Genomic DNA, 15050 nt, shown 5'->3' on the forward strand with positions numbered 1-15050 from the left:
ATATCTTTATTGTCATTGTACAGGGGTCAACGAGATTGGGAATGCGCCTCCCATACGATGCAATAACTTAATTAGCTAGTCAGTATTAATTTAAACAATGCAATTAAACAAATTAGAACAGTTTTAAAACAGAATAAAGTGCAAGTAGATCTGTGCTGGTTCACTGTGTGATGTTATATTTATCTGACATACCTCTTTGAGAATAGAAAAAGGAGGAAAAAGTGAATGTGTTCTCAGATTTTCAGAAGCCATTAGATAATTCCCACATACAAAGGTCAGTCAACAGATTAGAAATAATGATCAGGCACATAGATTGGAATGGAAAGGTTAGGCGGGACACAAAATGCTGGAGTAAGTCAGCGGGACAGGTAGCATCTCTGGAGAGAATGGGTCGAGACCCTTTTTCAGACTTAGATTAGGAGGGATATGGGCCAAATGGAACTTGTTTAGATGGGAGGGAATTTTGGTCGGCGCAGACGAGTTGGGACGAAGGGCCTGTTCTGTCCTGCATGACTATGACTCTAAATTGGAGGCAAGATACAAATGGAAAACTGGTTATCAGACAGAAATCTTGCAAAATGCAAATAGATACGCAGTGGGCAAATTAAATGGTTAACTTTATTAAAAGAGGACTTGTATATAGGAATAAACCTGCACGGTAGCACAGCGGTAGAGCTACAGCCTTACAGAAGAGACCCAGATTCAATCCTGCTGTCTGTATGGAGTTTGTACGTTCTCCTCGTGACCTGCGAGGGGTTTTCTCCGAGATCTTCCGTTTCCTCCCATGCTTCAAAGACATATAGGTTTGTAGGTTAATTGGCTTCGTATGAAAGTAAAATTGTCCCTAGTGTGTGTAGGATAGTGTAAGTGTGCACGAATCACACGTCGGTGCGGACACAGTAGGACGAAGGGCATGTTTCCGCTGTATCTCTAAACTAAATTTTATTACGTTTGCATTGGACCTTGATTTGACCATACCTGGAGAATTCTGCACAGTTTTGATCTCGGAAGTGACTGGACCCCCCCCACGACAATGTCTACGACAAGCTACAACAACCCACCACCTAGTCGACGTCAAGCTATGGCAAGCTACCGACAACCAGCAATCCAATCGTCGCAAGTAGAACGTCCACCTACGACCGCACCTATGACAACACCAACGACAACCGACCACCACAGAGGCGACAACCTACGACAACCGAAGTCAACCTCCATCCACCCGCGACAAGCTACAAGCTATGACCCTGAAGACTGAAGACAACTGAAGACAATTCACGTTTCACCCACTTTCCCTATAAAAGGGGGTGTACGGTAGGGTTTCCAATCTTTCTGCATCATGACTATTTGAAAGTGATGCCATGAGAAACTACTCTGAAATACAATAACTTCATACATACATGCATAGTCCTGCATGACTATGACTCTAAATTGGACAATAGACAATAGACAATAGACAATAGGTGCAGGAGTAGGCCATTCAGCCCTTCGAGCCAGCACCGCCATTCAATGCGATCATGGCTGATCACTCTCAATCAGTACCCCGTTCCTGCCTTCTCCCCATACCCCCTCACTCCGCTATCCTTAAGAGCTCTATCCAGCTCTCTCTTGAAAGCATCCAACGAACTGGCCTCCACTGCCTTCTGAGGCAGAGAATTCCACACCTTCACCACTCTCTGACTGAAAAAGTTCTTCCTCATCTCCGTTCTAAATGGCCTACCCCTTATTCTTAAACTGTGGCCCCTTGTTCTGGAATCCCCCAACATTGGGAACATGTTTCCTGCCTCTAATGTGTCCAATCCCCTAATTATCTTATATGTTTCAATAAGATCCCCCCTCATCCTTCTAAATTCCAGTGTATACAAGCCCAATCGCTCCAGCCTTTCAACATACGATAGTCCCGCCATTCCGGGAATTAACCTAGTGAACCTATGCTGCACGCCCTCCATAGCAAGAATATCCTTCCTCAAATTTGGAGACCAAAACTGCACACAGTACTCCAGGTGCCGTCTCACCAGGGCCCGGTACAACTGTAGAAGGACCTCTTTGTTCCTATACTCAACTCCTCTTGTTATGAAGGCCAACATTCCATTGGCTTTCTTCACTGCCTGCTGTACCTGCATGCTTCCTTTCATTGACTGATGCACTAGGACACCCAGATCTCGTTGAACTCCCCCTCCTCCTAACTTGACACCATTCAGATAATAATCTGCCTTTCTATTCTTACTTCCAAAGTGAATAACCTCACACTTATCTACATTAAACTGCATCTGCCATGTATCCGCCCACTCACACAACCTGTCCAAGTCACCCTGCAGCCTTATTGCATCTTCCTCAAAATTCACACTACCCCCCAGCTTAGTATCATCTGCAAATTTGCTAATGGTACTTTTAATCCCTTCGTCTAAGTCATTAGATACAAAAGTCATGGAGAAAGATACAAATGGAAAACTGGTTATCAGACAGAAATCTTGAAGAAAAAAAACCACATAAATAACACAAAATAACGAGGGAAAGAGTGGGGCCCATCAGGGACCATAGTGGAAAGCTGTGTGTGGAGCCAGAGGATGTAGGAGATGTTTTAAATGATTTTTTTGCATCTGTTTTTACGAGGGAGGAGGGCGATGCGGACTTAGAAATGGAGCAGGAGGGTTGTGATGTTCTTGAGCATATTGCTATTGACAGGGAGGCGGCGCTGGAGGCTCTGGCAGGCTTAAAAGTGGATAAGTCTCCGGGCCCTGACGAGATGTATCCCAGGATGCTGAGAGAGGCAAGGGAGGAGATTGCGGGGGCTCTGGCACAAATTTTCAGAGCCTCTCTTGCAACAGGAGATGTACCAGAGGACTGGAGGATAGCTAATGTGGTGCCATTATTTAAAAAGGACAGTAGGGTTAAACCTGGGAACTACAGGCCGGTGAGTCTGACATCGGTGGTGGGGAAGCTGCTAGAAAAGATTCTGAGGGACAGAATCAGTCTTCACTTGGAGGATCGAGGGTTAATTAAGGATAGTCAACATGGCTTTGATAATGGTAGGTCGTGTCTGACTAACTTGATTGAATTTTTTGAAGGGGTGACCAAGGAGGTAGATGGGGGTAGTGCATCCAAATCCATGGATGTGGTATACATGGATTTCAGTAAGGCTTTTGACAAGGTCCCACACAGGAGACTAGTCAAGAAGGTAAGAGCCCATGGGATCCAGGGCACCTTGGCAAAATGGATAAAAAACTGGCTTAGTGACAGACGGCAGAGGGTGATGGTAGAAGGTTGCTTCTGTGACTGGAGGCCGGTGTCCAGTGGGGTGCCGCAGGGATCGGTGTTGGGTCCCTTACTGTTTGTAATCTACATTAATGATCTGGATGTCAACGTACAGGGCATGATCAGCAAGTTTGCAGATGACACAAAGTTAGGGGGGGTGGTGAATAGCGAGGAAGGGATCTGCAAGCTGCAGGAAGATATAGATGAGATGGTCAGATGGGCGGAGCAGTGGCAGATGGAATTTAATCCTGAAAAGTGCGAGGTGATGCACTTTGGCAGGAATAACTTGGAGAGGGGGTACACCATGAATGGAAGGACCCTAGGGAAGACAGGGGTACAGAGGGACCTTGGAGTACAGGTACACAAGTCCTTGAAGGCAGCAGGACAGGTGGACAGGGTGGTCAAAAAGGCATATGGGTTACTGGCCTTCATTAGCCGGGGCATCGAATATAAAAGTAGGGGGGTATTGATGGAATTTTACAGAACGCTGGTGAGGCCACAGCTAGAGTATTGTGTACAGTTCTGGTCACCACATTATAGAAAGGATGTGATAGCTTTGGAGAGGGTGCAGAGGAGATTCACCAGGATGCTGCCAGGGATGAAGGGCCTCGGCTATGAGGAAAGACTGAGCAGACTGGGGTTGTTTTCCCTGGAGCAGAGAAGGCTGAGAGGGGACATGATAGAGGTGTACAAGATCATGAGGGGCATGGATAAGGTAGATGGCGGGGAACTTCTTCCACTGGTGGAAGGTTCAACAACGAGGGGACATAGATACAGGGTAAGGGGAGTGAGGTTTCGGGGGGATGTGAGAAAGAACTTTTTCACCCAGAGGGTGGTTGGAGTCTGGAACTCACTGCCTGGGGTGGTGGTGGAGGCGGGAACATTCACAACGTTTAAGAGGCATTTGGATGGGCACTTGAAATGCTACAACATTCAGGGCTACGGTCCAAATGCGGGAAAATGGGATTAAAATTAGACTGTGTTTGGTAACGGGCGGCACGGACACGACGGGCCGAAGGGCCTCTTTCTGTGCTGTAGGACTCTATGACTCTATGACATTGTTCTCGGAATGACAGGCTGTGACTAGAGGGTCAACACAACCATTGGTACCCAGCTTTTTACAATCTATATCAATAACTTGATCAAGGGGGCAAAATGTTACATTTTCGTATTTGCTAACAATATTAAAATGAGGTGAGTTGTGAGTTCATAGCATGTAAAGATGCTTCAAGGCGACAGAAACATGCTAAGTAGGCATGAACATGGCATAAACAACACAGTGTGGGAAAATGAGAGGGTACCCACTTTGAGTCACATAACAGAAGAGCACAGTATTTGTGAATGGTAGAGATCAGGGATTGATAGCATTCAAAAGAGTCTGAAGTGATTGCAAATAGATAACCAGATAGATAATCCTCTGTCCCTCCCTTTCAACCTCCCCTTCCCAGTTCTCCCACTACCTTCCTGTCTCCAACTACATCCTTTCCTTGTCCTGCCCCCTCCCCTGACATCAGTCTGAAGAAGGGTCTCGACCAAAAGCGTCACCCATTCCTTCTCTCCTGAGATGCTGCCTGACCCGCTGAGTTACCCCAGCATTTTGTGATACCTTCGATTTGTACCAGCATCTGTAGTTCTTTTTCTATGCAAATAGATACGCAGTGGGCAAATTAAATGGTTAACTTTATTAAAAGAGGACTTGTATATAGGAATAAACCTGCACGGTAGCACAGCGGTAGAGCTACAACCTTACAGAAGAGACCCAGATTCAATCCTGCTGTCTGTATGGAGTTTGTACGTTCTCCCCGTGACCTGCGAGGGGTTTTCTCCTAGATCTTCAGTTTCCTCCCATGCTTCAAAGACATATAGGTTTGTAGGTTAATTGGCTTCGTATGAAAGTAAAATTGTCCCTAGTGTGTGTAGGATAGTGTAAGTGTGCACGAATCACACGTCGGTGCGGACACAGTAGGACGAAGGGCATGTTTCCGCTGTATCTCTAAACTAAATTTTATTACGTTTGCATTGGACCTTGATTTGACCATACCTGGAGAATTCTGCACAGTTTTGATCTCGGAGGTTTACTTGCCATAAAAGAGAATGCAATTGAGAGCTTTTGGAGAGATAGGGTCAAGTGAGACTGCATTCTCTGGAGTTTTGAAAAATGAAAGGAGAACTCTTTGCAATGTTCAAATTCTTTAAAAGGTCCTGACAAATGAGACACGGGGAAAGATAGTTAAGGCCCTGTCCCAGTTAGGTGTTTTTTAAGGCGACTGCCAGTGACTGTCATAGTGGTAGCTGGTCGCCGAAAAAACAGTGACTGGACCCCCCCCACGACAATGTCTACGACAAGCTACAACAACCCATCACCTAGTCGACGTCAAGCTATGGCAAGCTACCGACAACTGGCGATCCAATCGTCGCAAGTAGAACGTCCACCTACGACCGCACCTACGACAACACCAACGACAACCGACCACCACAGAGGCGACAACCTAGGACAACCGAAGTCAACCTACGTCTGCTATGTACAGTAGGGTTTCCAATCTTTCTGCATCACGACTATTTGAAAGTGATGCCATGAGAAACTACTCTGAAATACAATAACTTCATACATCAATTTTCCGTCAAAATGTCAAGAATTTCCTTTATTGATATACAAACAAATTTTTTTTAAAGGTTCATAAGAACATACAACAGTGCATACAAAAATATTGTAATAAACTTCAATAAATTTCAATAAATAAACTTTAAACAGAATACACGTGCAAAAACATACAAAACCTAACATCATTTATGGACACATTACACTGATGGATGATCAGATCAAGTCCACACTTGGAATTCGCCGAAGTCAGCATCGGCGACAACCTTAATCACCTGGCGACAACCTACTTCACCAGGCGACAACCTGACGACAACCTACGACAGCGCCCACGTCAGGAGACGTCAAGCTACGCTCATTGGTGTCAAACCAACAGTCGCCGAAAAATTTCATGCCTTCACAAAATCCAGCGACAACCAGAAAAACACTACGACTCTTTGGAGACTACTCACGACCATGCCCGCAACACCCCGGCGACCATGTGGCGACAGCCTAGTCGCCTGTAGTCGCCGAATTTTTTTTGCCAAACTGCGACAGGGCCTTTATTCTGAACAGATGACTAGGACCAGGGACCAGAGTTTCACAATAAGTGGCAGGCATCTGATACCAATACAAAGAATTTTATTCACTCAAAAGAAGGGTGAATGTCTGGAATTGTTTACTCCAAGGAGTCATGGAGGCTCTGCCATGATGTACATTCAAAGCTCAGATGGATAGATTTCTGGACTATATGGCAATCAGGAAATAACAGTGATGCAAGAGACTATAGGTGCTGGCCTCTGGAGCCAAAAACAAACTGCAAGAGGAACACAGGTGAACTCAACTGGAACTCTGTCTGCAGTTTGTTCCTTTTATGCAAATACAGAATGTCTGGGCGCAAGGAGCAGAGCAATCTTCCCCTGCTCCCATTTCTAACATCCTTGTGAATTCTTTTTTAAACACCAAGGCATGGGTTTTACCCAGAGCAAGCATTGGCATGTTGATAGGAAAGCAGGACAGTGCAAGTAAAGTCATGGAGCTTTGTGTCATTTCAAATGTAACAGGGAAATCAAACTGGAGTCTGGAGTGTAGAGGCAACAAAGTGCCACCCGCACGTGAAGTTCAGCAAATGAGCTGACATAGAATAAGATCTAACAACTTTAGATTGGTGGAAAAGAGTAAAGAGCAAAGAGTTTTGCCCCACCTTGCAAAAGGAGAAAGTCACTGACCAGATAATTGAAGATTGCGACTTCAGTCTTGCCAATATCATGCCCAAGAAGAGAATCAGTGTTCCCAACTAAAAACCATGGTTGAGATCAATGCCCTGAAGTCAAAAATCTGTGCTGTTCAGGACAGGCAATCCCAAAATGTACAGGAAATCAAGGCATGACCTTCACCTCATCATCAAGGATGCCAAAAGAAAATTCCACACCAAGCTGAAGTCCTTTTCGACAAGCCTTGCAAGCCACAATAGGCCACATGAAGTCAGGTAGTATTGCTGGCAACAATGCATCCCTCCACGACAAGCACAATACATTCTACGCTCATATTTTAGCAGCGGGTCAGAGGAACGACATAACCCGCTTCAACAGCTCTGGGTACACTTGCCGTAGGCAATAGATCTGCCTTGCCGAGAGTGAACCCGCAGAAAGCAACTGGCCCAAATGGAGCCCCAGCCCAGACCTGCTGACAAGTGGATTTACAGACATCTTTAACCTCTCCCTACTCCAATCCAAGGTTCACACCTGGGTTAAGAACACCACCTTTAGGTTTAGATTTATTATTGTCACATGTACTGAGGTACAGTGAAAACTTTTTTTTTGCAACCTATATACCATACATAGATACATCAGTTCAAACTCAAGTACAATAGATAGAGCAAAGGGGAAGATACAGAGTGCAAAATATAGTTGTCAGCATTATAGGGCATTGGGCGTTCATGGAGTTAATTATACCTAGCAACTTGAGAAGATTCAGCATATCATCTTCTATCAAACTTCTACGGGTACACTGTGGAAAGCATATCAACTGGCTGCAACATGACCTGGTTTGGTAACATGAACGTCCAAAAACAACGGAGGCTGCAGAAATCAAAGTACTGGAGTCTAAAATCAATTAAGTCTGGGTTCAAGAACAGCCCCATCCCCAGCAATCATCAGGCTCTTGAACCGGGGAGGAAGTAGAGGATCCAGGATAGTAACAAGGATAGAGTCCCCTTTGTCCTCATCTTCCACCCCATCAGCCAGCGTATACAACAAATTATCCTCCAACATTTCCGTCACCTCCAACGGGATCCCACTACAGACCACATCTTTCCATCACCTCTCCTCTCTGCTTTCTGCAGAGACCATTCTCTCCGTAACTCCCTGGTCCACTCGTCCCTTCCCACCCAAACCACACCCTCCCCAGGTACTTTCCCCAGCAACCGCAGGAGATACCTCCCCCCTCGACTCCATCCAAGGACCCAAACAGACAGAGGTTCACCTGCACCTCCTCCAACCTCATCTATTGTATCCGCTGTTCCAGATGTCAACTTCTCTACATCGGCGAGCCCAAAAGCAGGCTCGGCGATTGTTTCGCTCAACACCTTCGCTCAGTCCGCCTTAACCAAACTGATCTCCCGGTGGCTCAGCACTTAAACTCCCCTTCCCACTCCCAATTTGACCTTTCTGTCATGGGCGTCCTCCATTGTCATAGTGAGGCCCACTGCAAATTGGAGGAACAGTACCTCATATTTCGCTTGAGCAGCTTACAGCCCAGCGGTATGAACATTGATTTCTCTAACTTTAGATAGCTCCTCTGTCCCTCTCTTTCCCCCTTCCCAGTTCTCCCACCGACAAAAATGGCGGCTCTGCGCAGCAGCTGCGGCTCACCTGCAGTCCGTTGGTCTTTTGTGCTTTTTGTCTTAATTGTACTGTTTAGATGTGATGTAGTGTTTTTTGTGGTTGTGTACTATGTGTGGGGAGGGGGGGGGGAACGGTAAAATTGTCTCTTCCGAACGGAAACACGACCCAGACAAAAAAGGTTCCTGCTGCGGCCTACCATCGGCCAAACACCTGGAGCTGGCGGCCTCCACCTGGGACCAGGTTCGCAGAGCCCGCAGAACGGACTTACCATCTGCGGAGCTGGCTGCCTGCGGAGGCTGTGGTGGTGCTGCGAGAGCGGCTGCGACTGGCCTTCGGAGGCTCCGAAGGCTTCGGCCGCGGGCCGCATGGATATCGGAAGCTCACAGGCCCTGCTCTGGGTGGGGGCCAACATCGGGAGCCCCAGCAGCGTCTTCGCCTGCCCTGAATCACGGGGCTTGGGTCGGCCCACTGCGGACCTTTCACCGTCCGGCGTGGCCTGAAATAGGCCGTTGGATTTTTCTCTGCCCGGCGGGAGCTTCAATGTCGGGAGCCACGACCGCCCCAACGTGCAGCGGCAGCGTCTTCGCCCGCCCCGAATCGCGGGGTTTGGGTCGGCCCGCTGCGGACCGTTCTCCCTCCGGCGCGGCCTGGAACGTGGCAACTTCAACAGCCTGACCACGGAAGAAGACGGCAGGGGAAGAGAAAAAACATTCTGGCCTTCCATCACAGTGAGGTGACTGGAGGAGAATCACTGTGATAGATGTTTCTTTTTTTTGTTTTGTGTTGGTTTGTGATTGTGTGTGTTATTGCTTATTTTTATTGCTCTTATTGTTGGACTGTGGTTAACGAAATTTCGTCCAAAAGACTTGTTTTTTTTGGATGACAATAAAGGTTATTCTCATTCTGATTATTCCTGTCTCCAACTACATCCCGCCCCCTCCCCTGACATCAGTCTGAAGAAGGGTCTCGACCGGAAACGTCACTCATTCCTTCTCTCCTGAGATGCTGCCTGACCCGCTGAGTTACTCCAGCATTTTGTGATACCTTCGATTTGTACCAGCATCTGCAGCTATTTTCCTAAACATAAAGCCGAATACCGCGGAAGTAAAGCTAGAGGGACTTTCCAGTCTGCACGCAGAAACCAATTAACAAACCTACCATAGACACTTTAAAAAAATGTCTTATTTACAAGCAAAATACTACTTACTTTTAAAACCAACAAGGCACAATTCTTGCAGGTGCATTAACGAACGTTTGCAGATTTGAAAGACTCGAAGTCATCAACAATGCAGATTCGAGGTGAGGAGTCCAATGTTCAGTGCACAATGTTCAGTGTTCACCAGAAATTCAGCTCGTTTTTTTTGTAGCACATCCACCCCCAATTCCCACACATCTCGACCTACACTTTAGGGTGGGGGGTCGGTTCGCTTTGCGCCACGGTTTGCAGTATTTCGAGCAGGAAATAACATAGTGCAAAAAGAGCAGTGTGGATTATAAGAATGCCACGGCGAGGAGCTTGTGTCTGAACCAGTTGGTATCACACATTATCAAGCTCCGACCTCACAACCGCGTCGCCGCTGACAGTACCTTGTGCTGCTGCAAAACTGTTGTAAGCCCTCACCAATGAAGGTGGAGTGAGCCTGGTGTCACTCCAATAGCAGCAGAGAAGGGCAGGGTCTGGAGGCACGGTCTCCTCTCGCCCGTGAGATTGGCAGAGCCGCTAATCCGACCGACTATATTGCAGGGTAGGGGGGGGGAATCGTGCTCCCCACCCCCCAGCTCTGACTCTGCAAGGGGAAAGCTGCTTCTTTCTCAAACCCCTTCACATTTTAGGAATTATTCGACTGCGAAAAAAAAAAACCCCACCAACCAATCCAAACTAAATCAGCCGTCTTTCGTTGGGGTTTACATTTGGTAACCGTTTTGGTGATTGCTACGAGCAGTGCATACGAGAACGAGAAGTACAAGTCAACCCCCCCCCCCCCCCCTGCGATTTGCAGCTTTCTGCAGCAAAATGCGGTGATGGTCATGCGGCCTCAAAGCGCAATCAGCATCTGCGCATCCGCAGTCGAAAAACGCCAAGATTGCAACCTTCAGTGAAGTTTTTTTAAGAGTATTTATTAATAGTAAAGAAATTTGCATTGCCCTATGCTCGTCGCTAAGTGCCAAATTGCCAGTTCTCTGTACTTTCCTTGCAGTTGTAACCGCAATAGCCTACGTTAAATCGTATTTCTGCTTATGTAACTGGTTATTGTACTGTATTATTAAATGACTTTGACTTGGGTATAAGCAATGCAGTGTTGAAGAGTGTGGTGTATTTAAACCAGGCAGATAGGAAACTGAATAATGGTAGCGACCTTCGAGAGGGCAGCGTGTACTAAAAAGCACAGATACAAGCCAAGATCAAATGTATGCAACCAGTATTGGGTGATTGCACGCAAGGTCGTAAGGTCATTTAAGTTCCTTGGAACCATCATCTCCAGGGATCTTAAATAGGGGGCCACCATCGACTCTACAGTCAAAAAGGCCCAACAGAGGATGTACTTCCTGCGGCAACTGAGCAAACACAATCTGCCACAGGCAATGATGGTCCAATTCTATACTGCTATTATTGAGTCCGTCCTCACCTTCTCCATCATGGTCTGGTTTGGTTCAGCCACCAAGCACGACATCCGGAGGCTGCCACGGATCGTTCACACAGCTGAGAAGGTTGTTGGCTGCAACCTTCCCCCCATTGACGAACCGTACACTGCAAGGGCCAGGAAGCGAGCGTGCAAGATCATCTCTGACCCCTCTCACCCTGGTCACAAACTCTTTGAAGCACTTCCCTCTGGAAGGCGACTCCGGACTGTGAAAGCATCCACAGCCAGACATAAAAACAGCTTTTTTTCCACGAGTGATTGTTCTACTCAATAACCAAAGTCTGTAGTCTCTTTTTTGCTCTGGTTCATTTTCACCCACATGTTTAGACCGTAATGGTGTATCCTTATTGTTTTGATGTGTTTATGCTTTATTCTTAATTGTTAACTATATGTTTGTGTTGTCATTTGTGAGCGGAGCACCAAGGCACATTCCTTGTATATGCATACTTGGCCAATAAACGTATTTATTATTCATTCATTCAAAGTGCGTGACGCACGGAGTCTATCAAGCCATCTGGAGGACATGGCAGCTTACGGCATACAAGGGTAACACATGCAACATGGACATTCTTAGTTTTAAAAGCCGCCAAAAGGCCAATTTTTGCGCTGTAAAAAATTAGCAAGAAGCTGGAGGATCTGGCGGAGGAAGAGGAACCAGGAGAAGGACTGCCAAACCCGCAGACGCAAGAAGCAGCTGGCCAGCCGTCGGGAGAAGAGGAAACGCGGCCGGGGAGGGAGGCAGGGGAGCAAGGCCGAGAAGCAGGGGGCTACCGACCGGCCAGCGGGGGGAGAAGAGGAGGAGGAGGAGAAGGATGATAGGACGGGATTGAGTGAGCTGGGAGAGGAGCAGCGGGAAGAACCTGAGCCGAGGGGCCTGGAGGTCTGCAGGGGTAGAAGCAACGAGCGCTGGAGGTTGGCAACCCCCCCTGATGGCGAAGGGCCCAGGGAGGAAAGGCTCGACGGCCTTGGAGGAGGAGGCGGTGGAAGGCGAGGAATGGAGTGTTGAGCCCAAAGACGAGGAGGAAGAGGACCGGGGAGAGGCCGATCGGCGGCGGAGGCCGAGCAGCAGCGAGAGCTGGGCCGGGCACTGGGAGCCGATGCGGAGGACCAGGCCACGGCTCTGCTCGGCGGCCCCAGGCTCAGTCTTGTGGTGTTGAGCGCCGGCCAAGTGGAAGCGGACCCCGGCTGACAGAGATGGCGAGCGGGGAGAAGGGCTGGTGGGCCAGCAGGAGCGGCGAGGGGCCGAAGTGCCGCAGGAAGCGAGGCGCAGAGCAGTGGCGCCAAGCCTGGAGGAGCGAGGAGCGGAGGAATGGGGAGAGGTGTCGGGACACTCGGGGGGTAGGTGACGCGCTGATGGGAGAAGACCAGCCGGGCCCGCTGCACTGAAAGGCCTATTGTTATTTGAACTTAAAATAATAAGGTTAAAAATAGTATTTTAACATTTCCCCTTTGTCGGTTGCTTTATTATTGTAGAAGTGTAAACTCAAATTACTGAACAAAACAGGGTGGGGGTAAACTCACGTTTGAAAAGTTGCCAGGGGTAAACGGGATGAAGTAGGTTGGGAACCGCTGCCCTAGTGAGTGCTTGTCTGCAGTACACGGCATACCCTCCAGGCAGCGTTGCGTGGCAACAACGCGGGTCAGAGGGCGTGACCTCGCCTGCCGTACAACCACTCAAGTCAATGTTGCAAGTGTGGAGAAATAACATCTGATTTGTGATTAAGACATTCGCATTTAAATGGGAGTCGGTGAATAAGCAGAGGTAGGGTACATCTTCCTTGATGTCAGCTCGGAAAATTCCTACGGCACCTGATTACTGTGTGGAGGGAAGCTCCCGGCGGGGGTTGTGCAGCCGTGCTGGAGTGGACCCCGGCCGCCAGCCAGTGGAGCCGATCAAGACCGGAGTGGACCGGTCGGAGAGGGACTGGGGAAGTACCTCCAGCGCCTTCAAAGGTCGGCTGCAGGAGGCCCCTCTCCCGGGACGCAGACAGCCAGCTGAGGAGAGGGACGTTGGGTTGGACTCCCCTAGGCTTACCTGGATCGGGGGAGCTCCAGAACTTCCAAAACGTGGACTCTATTTTGCACTTTCGACTGTGTTTTCTATCCAAATGAGATTAGAAGAGAGTGGGTGAACGATTAAAATATACAGGATCTTGAGAGTCTTGACATAGTGGGTGTAAAGAGAATGTGGAAAGACTGGAACTAGCGATCACAGTTTTAATGTAATATGTGGCCCATGATGACCAAAATGTCCCATCTAAGCTAGATTAATTTGTCTGCAATGCACCCAAACCCCTCTAAATCTTTCCTATCTATTTATCTGTCCAAGTGTCTTTTAAATGTTGTTGTTGTACCTGCCCCAACTATCTCCTCTAGCAGGGCCTGTTTCCTTTATCATTGTTACTTTTGTCCATATCTTTGATTAATTTGTTCTATATCTCTCTGCATCATCATCTGTATCTCTCGTTCCCCTTTCCTGTGTCTTACAGTCTGAAGAAGGATCTCAACCTGAAAGATCACCCATTCCTTCTCTCCAGAGATGCTGTCTGTCCCACTGAGCATTTTGTTTCTATCTTCAGTTTAAACCAGCATCTGCAGTTGCTTCCTGCACAAACCTCCTCTCACAACTCATTCCAAATACCCATCATTGGGTGCCCCACCGTATCCTATTAAATCTTTCCCCTCTAGCCTTAAACCTATATCTTCTGCTTTTTGATTCCTCTGCCCTGGGTCAAAGATTTTTTATACACCTCTATAAAAACACCCCTCAGCCTCCTGTGCTCCAAGGAATAAAGTCCTAGCTTGCCCAATCTCTCCCTTTTGCTCAGGCCCTCAATTCCTGGCAATATCATCTCTGATATTCCTGGCAAATCTTCTCTGCACTCTTTTCCAGCTTAATGACATCCTTCCTATATCACAATGACCAAAAGTGATCAAAGTACTTGAAATGTGGCCTCATCAACAGCTTCGACAACTGTAACATGGCATTCCAACTACTGTGCTCAATTCCATGAAGAATGAAGGCCAATGTACCAAAAGCCTTCCTTAGCACCCTATCTATCTGTGATGCCACTTTCAGGGACTCTACAACACTCCCCAGTGTTCTACCATTCACTGTGAAGGTCCTGCCCTGTTTTGACTTCCCTAAATGCAACACCTCACACTTATCTGCATTAAACTCCATTAGCCATTTTTTTAGCTTGCACACCTTGCTATAATTTTTGATAACCATCTTCCCAAGAAATCAACGGGTGGCGCCAGCAATGGCTGCCTCGCCAACAAGTCTGTCTGTCCCTTCCTTCTTTGTTGTTTTAATAGTATGTGTTAAATGTATGTTTTTAGAAGTCTTTAACTTGTTTTATGTGAGGGGTGGGGGGCGTTGGGGGAGACTTTTTCTAATCTCTTACCTCAATGGAGATGCAATTTCTTTTCCGTATATCGCATCTTCGTCCGCACAGCGGTCTAACATTGAGGAGTTGGCGGCCTTTGCTGGAGACCGACTTCAGGGGCTCCAACCACGGGAGCCTGCGGACTTACCATCGCGGAGCTCGTGATCCCTTTGCCAGGGATTGACCTCTGAGCTCCAACCGTGGTCTTGTGGTTTCTGGTTGGAGACCGACTTCGGGAGCTCCAAGCTGCAGGAGCTTCGATCGCCCCGATGGGGGGCTTCGACCGCCGGATGCGAGAGCTTCGATCGTCCCGATGAATGGTTCGACTGCCCCGACCGTGGGA

At 47.8% G+C, this 15050-nt stretch overlaps 1 protein-coding gene across 2 annotated transcripts in view; it reads right to left on the bottom strand.

Moving 5' to 3' along the window:
• The window catches only part of LOC144598918 (NXPE family member 3-like), a 61007-nt gene that overhangs the window by 31516 nt on the left and 14441 nt on the right, over positions 1-15050 (bottom strand). Inside the window, exon 1 of one of the 2 annotated variants that reach the window (XM_078409498.1) lies at positions 9884-10561. The exons of the other annotated variant lie outside the window; for it this stretch is intronic. The gene's annotated coding sequence lies outside the window, so the exon portion shown is untranslated. Of the gene's footprint in view, positions 1-9883; positions 10562-15050 lie in introns of those variants that run through there. 2 annotated transcript variants of the gene reach the window in all.

This window comes from Rhinoraja longicauda, chromosome 12 (genome assembly GCF_053455715.1).
Source record: "Rhinoraja longicauda isolate Sanriku21f chromosome 12, sRhiLon1.1, whole genome shotgun sequence".
Classification (NCBI taxonomy): domain Eukaryota; kingdom Metazoa; phylum Chordata; class Chondrichthyes; order Rajiformes; family Arhynchobatidae; genus Rhinoraja; species Rhinoraja longicauda.